The 6,477-nt window shown below is 36.9% G+C and overlaps 1 protein-coding gene across 1 annotated transcript in view; it reads left to right on the forward strand.

Annotated features, from left to right (window-relative positions):
• Positions 1–4,188: 4,188 nt before the first annotated feature.
• Positions 4,189–6,477, forward strand: part of LOC107091603 (zinc finger protein 518A-like) — a 17,985-nt gene continuing 15,696 nt past the window's right edge. Inside the window, exon 1 of the mRNA XM_015385623.1 lies at positions 4,189–4,571. The gene's annotated coding sequence lies outside the window, so the exon portion shown is untranslated. The remainder of the gene's footprint in view (positions 4,572–6,477) is intronic.

A 6,477-nucleotide genomic window follows, 5' to 3' on the forward strand; every position in this document is an offset into this window, starting at 1 on the left:
TAAGTTGGCTTTATATAATTGATCAAAGGATGATTTCCAAGTACACAAACCCATTAGGAGACCATTTAAAAGGAAACAGGGGTGTAGTAAATGGTATGGTTGAGAAGATGCTAAGTGGCAACTTAGCCAGGTTAATCTTATAATCCGAGAAACGACTAAATCGGTCAATTAAATTGAGCAGGCCTGGTATAGAAGTTTCAGGGTCAGTTAGTAGGATTAGAACAACATCAGCATAAAAGGTTATTTTGTGACACAGCTGTCCAGTCTCCAAACCACGTATTGTTGGTGTCGTCCTAATGGCCTCTGCAGGTGGCTCTATAGCCAAAACAAATAAGAGAGGCGATAAAGGGCAGCCCTGCATCACCCCCCATGAGTATTAAAGTATTCAGACTTGAGTCCATTAGTTAAAACTACTGCCTGTGGTTTAGTACATATAATCCTAACCCATTTTTTAACACAAATTTTACCATGTATACAGTAAGAAAGACCATTCAGTCGAAATCCTTCTCTGCGTCTAGAGAAAGCACCAGACTATTAATAGATTCCTGCTTGAAAGCTAGGATAGCATTCAACAAGCGTCTTACATTGGAAGCTAAGTTCCGACCCTTTACAAAACCGGTCTGGTCTTCTTTTATCAATGCTGGCAAAAACTTTTCCGACCGGTTGGCCAGGATCTTAGATAGCAGCTTCCTATCTACATTTAGGAGATCTATGGGCCTATAGGATCCGCATAAGTCAGAACATTTCCCCTTTTTTAAGATTTAAGATATATTTGCCTCCTTCAATGTCTGTGGGAATACTCCTGTAGAAAAGGAGTGGTTGAACATGTCTAGAAGAGGATCTACAAGAATATCTTGAAAATTAAAAGAATCCGTCAGAGCCTGGCGATTTCCCATTTTGTAACGCTTTGATAGCTACTTTAGTTTTAATTATGGGCTATTGAGGGAGTTCTATGCTCTTCTGACAGATGTGGTAAATCTATTTGAGCAAAATAGTTGTCCCTGAGCTGCCCTTGCTCCACTTTTGGTCAGAAGAGTGGAAGTTTTTATAAAAATTCTTTAAAAAAATACTTATTAATTTATTTTTGTATACCTTATGGCCATCTTTGTCTGTAATAGCAGCAATAATTTGGGATTCTGCACATTTTTTCACATAATATGCCAGGCATAAGCATAGCTTTATAATTTGTAATTAGCTAATAAGTCATTGTAAAGTGCCTTGAGGTGACAGGTGTTGTGAATTGTAAATAAAGCAGTGAAAATTTAATTAATTTGATAAATAAAAATGTACTACTAACTAAAAATGTACTAAGTTGTTTTACTTATTAGTCTGAAAGCAGTATTTTTCATTTTATCAGCTGACTTCTGGGTGACACTGACAGGATCATAATGATAGTAAACACATCTTTACATCTTCAGTAAATGTAAATGTAATGCATCCTTTAAGACGGAGAAAAATAGAAACTTTGTTTCATAATAGTAAGAACAGTGATCTACAATCCAAATATGCTCAACTAATTTCTTTCATTTTGCATGTGATAAACACACAAAAGCAACATTGGAAGAAATGAGCAAGAATATAAAGATAAAAAAATAACAACAAAACCCTTTGTGTTTAATCCCTCTCAGCTGTTATAATTATCCACTGCTATGCTGAACTAGAGGGTAGAAAGGCCAAATTCCCCTGCAATATATATGACTTACGTTAGCTTGTAGGATGCTGGTGAAGATTCTCAGTCATCCTGGTCATATTCATTCCAAAAAAACGTAAAGACAATCCACTGGACTTTGTTTTTTTTTTTATTTGAAGACGTTTCTCTTCCCATCCAGGAGGCTTTTTCAATTCAAAATGTCAGAAATAGCGTTGAGTTCCAGGCTTTATAGATTAGAGCAAAGCAAAGCCTTCTTTTTGTTTAGAAAACATGCGAATTGAAACGGACGAATGGCTCCACCCCTTTGGAATGGGGGTCGTTTGGCTACTTTGTTAGCCTGCAATGCTCCGTACCTGTCTATGTCTCTGAAAGGGGGGTCGTTAAAGGCCTGGCTGAAAAGGCCAGGTCCTCTGATCCCCTGTAAAGGGGTTGGGGCTGCGATGACAGCGGGAAGGGATCAACTCAATTGCTACATTGTACGTTTTTGAAACCTAAAATCCGAGTCCCTTTAACAACCCTTCTTTCAGAGACATAGACAGGTACGGAGCATTGCAGGCTAACAAAAGAAGCCAAACGACCCCCATTCCAAAGGGGTGGACCCGTTCGAAGGCTTCAATTTGCATGTTCTCTAAACAAAAACAAGGCTTTGTTGGGCTACTGTGTAAAACCTGGAACTCAACGCTATTTCTGACATTTTGAATTGAAAAATCTTCCTGGATAGGAAGCAAAACGTCTTCAAACTTGGAAACAAAGTCCAGTGGATTGTTGTTAGCTTGTAGTAGTACATTAATGGTCATATCCCAATTCATCACTTATTCATTACTTTAGTAGAATTTCTATTTGTCCATCTATTGAGCAGACAATGTTAACAGTCTGAAATTGTTGAGGATCTAAGCAGAGCCTCAACAATAAATTACCCTTTTTTAATTTGCAATTGTGGATTTCATTAGATGCTTGTAAGAGCTTCCCTGAATGATTATTTAGAGTGTGGTGAGAACAGCAGGGGTTAGCAGGAGGCCTCTACCTAACATTACATTTCCAGTTTTTCTTCGGATGGAGTTTTATTTCCTCTCGTGGTGTTTTCTAAAGAAGCAAATTTTCTCTGACTGTATTTTTTTCCTGTGTACATTCTGCGTTGGTTATCTTAGTGAAATTCTATCATGCTTTAGTGATGGACGATGATTCTCTTGGCTCAAACCGGATGGAAAAATGACCTCTTCCTTTTAAAACTAAAACATTAAATTACAGTTTAGGGTAACCTGACAAAGACTAAATCTTGAAATAAACAGTCTACCCAGGAAAAGATTATAGCAAGGACATCATTAACATGTATTAACTGGTAAGAATCTTCACTAACTCATTTAATCATTTGGAATATTTGTCTAAAGTGCTGGTTGTCAGTTTAAAGTCGTAGGGAAGCGGCTGTTCCAACCGAATAAAGTGAATGTGATCGGTCGATTATCAAGGAGGCGGGATTGTTGTGGTGGAAGGTTCGCAAGCAAGTTTGGTTGTGGCCGGTTTGTCGGAAGCATCTTGCTAACCAGTTAGCAGCTGTGATCACTGAAGTGAACACTGGGACGGAACTCAATGGGAAATTCTTATTTCTTATTTCAACCGTTGCGTATATTAGCTGCAACACATGACTCAAGATGCTATGGCCAAAAAAGATGTGATTGACAGATGACCGTTGATATATGATTGGCCGAATTTAGGTGTTCAGGCTGACGTATAACTAACTGGCCTGCAGAAGATAACGAAAAAAAACCCCACAGATTTTAAGACAGGATTTTTTTTTTTAAATAGAAATGTTCTAACTTTTGGGACAATATCCTCTGATAAAGAGTACATTTATATACATGTTTAACCCAGACATTCAAATATGATTTGACATTCAAATATGATTTGACATTCAAATATGATTTCCCTCCGTCTATAATTTTGAACTAATTTGAGGAATACTGATGGAACATTGACTTTATCTCCACACTTTAGACTCCCAGAGATAAGATTGTTTTCTGTTGAAGGTTAGATGCCATATCATTGATCCCAGACAGCAGTTTGTTGTTGAGGTGACATCTTAAGTTTATTATTATGTAACACACATTACAGGAAGCAATGACTGATCAAATAATCTGTTTAAAGACTTGAAATTAAGAATACAAACTACCGAACCTTGATGTTTGCCTCCTTATAGTTCTAATCTTCTGATGTCATTTGAGCTAACAACGTGCTTGGGGAACACTTTCCATGATTACTTATCGCCTACAATGAACAGGCAGAGCGGTGCGTCCGCCATTACTGTCCGTGTCTGTGGTGAGTGTGCGCACGCGCCCATGTAAAACCGAATAAGACTGGAAAAAAACAATAAATTAACCACCAATAATTGTCAGAATAAAAGACTACAGTTGATTTATTGAATGAATATAATACTATACTGAAGCTGACCGAGTCCAGCTGAGGGGAACGCGTTTCCGCCCTCACTAAGCATTGTTTACTCATACACCCAGTTACACTCACACACACACGCACAGAGGGGATGAAGGTGTTGTGTAACAAGATGGAAAAGCTGGTTGACCGATTCGGCTTCAACTAATTACGTTTATGTTCAACCGAAATGTGTTTTTATATATTTATGGCGGAACAAAAATATCCTCCGTGGCACTAATTTAACGTTAGACCTGCATTACGTATTCATCCGCGACTAGATGAGTGTCAGGAGCACGGAGTACCCGGATGGACTGTCATGGCCGCCGTCGCTGTGGTTCCTCAGAGGAGAGAGAAGGAAGGCTGATGTTTTGTTGTGTCCGCTTTGCCTGACCTTCTTTAACAACGCTGGACGTTGTTGAGAAACGGCCGGAGCTTCATTCCGCTTCACAGTGAGCGCACGCGGCTTTTCTGGAACTTTTAAATGTTTGTTTTGGTGAGTGTTTTTTTTTTTTTTTTTTAATAAGGGTGTTGATTAAAGTGGTTAGTTTGAGGTTGTCGCAGAGCGGCGGCTTGGTTCAGGAGAACCGGGAGCAGAGCGGTGAAATGTGGCCGCAGAGCTGCTCGCTGCCTTCAGCCTGGAGATGCAGCCTTCACCTAAACTTAGGAACAACCTTTGGAAAAGTAACTCCATGGCGAGGAGCACTCAGCTGCTGCAAGGCTGCAGATCTGCTCCCCTTTCTGCCAACTAACTCAACTATTCAGCAGAAACTATTTTTTATTTAATTTCCTGCTGAGCTTCAGTGAGGAGGTACACCTGCAGCCTCCTGGCTGGATCTCAGGATGAGCTGCAGAGCTTTGGTCTGTTCCTCCTCAGGATTTAATTCCTCTAAATTTGAACTTTTTGGAAGCAGTTCCAGCTAAACCAAACCAAAAAACCTCTAGCTGGTTAACATTTAAAAAACTATTGCTTTAGTCTGATTATTTATCTGTTTGGTTGTTTTCTCAGAAAATATTAAAAGTATTTCATCTGCCTTTTCCATATAAAGAAATCCAAACAGAAAACATGGTCATTGCTTTAGTTTATTTAGTTTTTAAATGCACAGCCTTCATCAAATCCTGCATCTTTTCTTTTAGACTTGGACAAACTTTGTTGTTAAATTTCGTTTTAAATTTCTAATTTAAATTAGAAATTTCGTTTTGTACAGCTGTCATAACATTTTCATTTCTTATAGTATTTTCATCTGCATAAACCTAAACATCCAAGCTTCAGGTTTTATTTAATTTAAGGCTGAAAAAATTATTTATTTATTGAATATTGAAATATTCAATAAATATATTGAATATTGAAATATTGAAAAAATATTGAAATAATCAACTAATTTAGTATTTGAATAATAGTTAACTGGAGAATAGAGGCTCTAAAAGATGCATTTAGCTGACAGCAATTGCACTGATTATACTAAATTTGTAAAAAAAAAAAAATATATATATATATATATATATAAATATTTTGCCTTTTAGAAAAAAAAAACTTTCATCTGTCAATCTGCCCTATCAGTATGGAAGGCCACTGAAAAACTAAAAAAAGTAAACTGATTTTAAAATTTTATTTCAGTTTAATGTTGGAAAAAAGTCAGAATTCTGGCTCTAATCTGAGGATTTTGGATCTTATTGTAAATGGGAACCATGAAGGAAGAGATGTGGGATCCCTCAGCTTCACTGACAAATGTGGGAGTTCTGAGAAAAGTCCGCATTTCTTTTTTTCCCCTTATTAAACTGAAATAATATTTAAAAATCAGTTAATTTTTTTTTTATTTTTTCAGTGGTCCTAATCCTCTTCTGCAATCCAGAACTCCTTAAGTGGAAATTTTTAGTTTCACTTGTTTAATTTCATAAAAAATCTTTAAGGAAACTTTGACTATCCGATTTATTAATCGATTAATCAAAAGAAAAAAAAAATCAAATTGCAAATAATGGTTAGTTGCAGCCCTAATTTAGTTTGAGCTCCTCAAATTGTAGTAGGTTTATTACACAATACTTTGACTTTTCTAAATGAAAAAAACTTCATATTATACTAAGCATACAGAAAGATTAAATCATCCAGTTCAAAGCAAGGAGAACTGATCTTTAAAGGTGGAAATATTTGTTGGTTGGCCGATTTTTATTTTTATTAACCAGATTTTGGTGCTTTTAATGCCTAATGGCTGATATCTTTGTGTGTTCCGTGTTGGGCTGAAACAATCAGATTCATCGTCAACTTATTACTAATCGATTAGTTAACTGGAGTATAGAGACTCTAAAATGTGCCTTTAGCTGACAGAGTGATAGCCTGACGTAGTCCGACTCAATTCTAGTCAGAATATGAGTCTGATACTGCTCCATAGAGCTGGGATTATGGG

This window comes from Cyprinodon variegatus, unplaced genomic scaffold, assembly GCF_000732505.1.
Source record: "Cyprinodon variegatus isolate N-32 unplaced genomic scaffold, C_variegatus-1.0 Scaffold344, whole genome shotgun sequence".
NCBI classification, from domain to species: domain Eukaryota; kingdom Metazoa; phylum Chordata; class Actinopteri; order Cyprinodontiformes; family Cyprinodontidae; genus Cyprinodon; species Cyprinodon variegatus.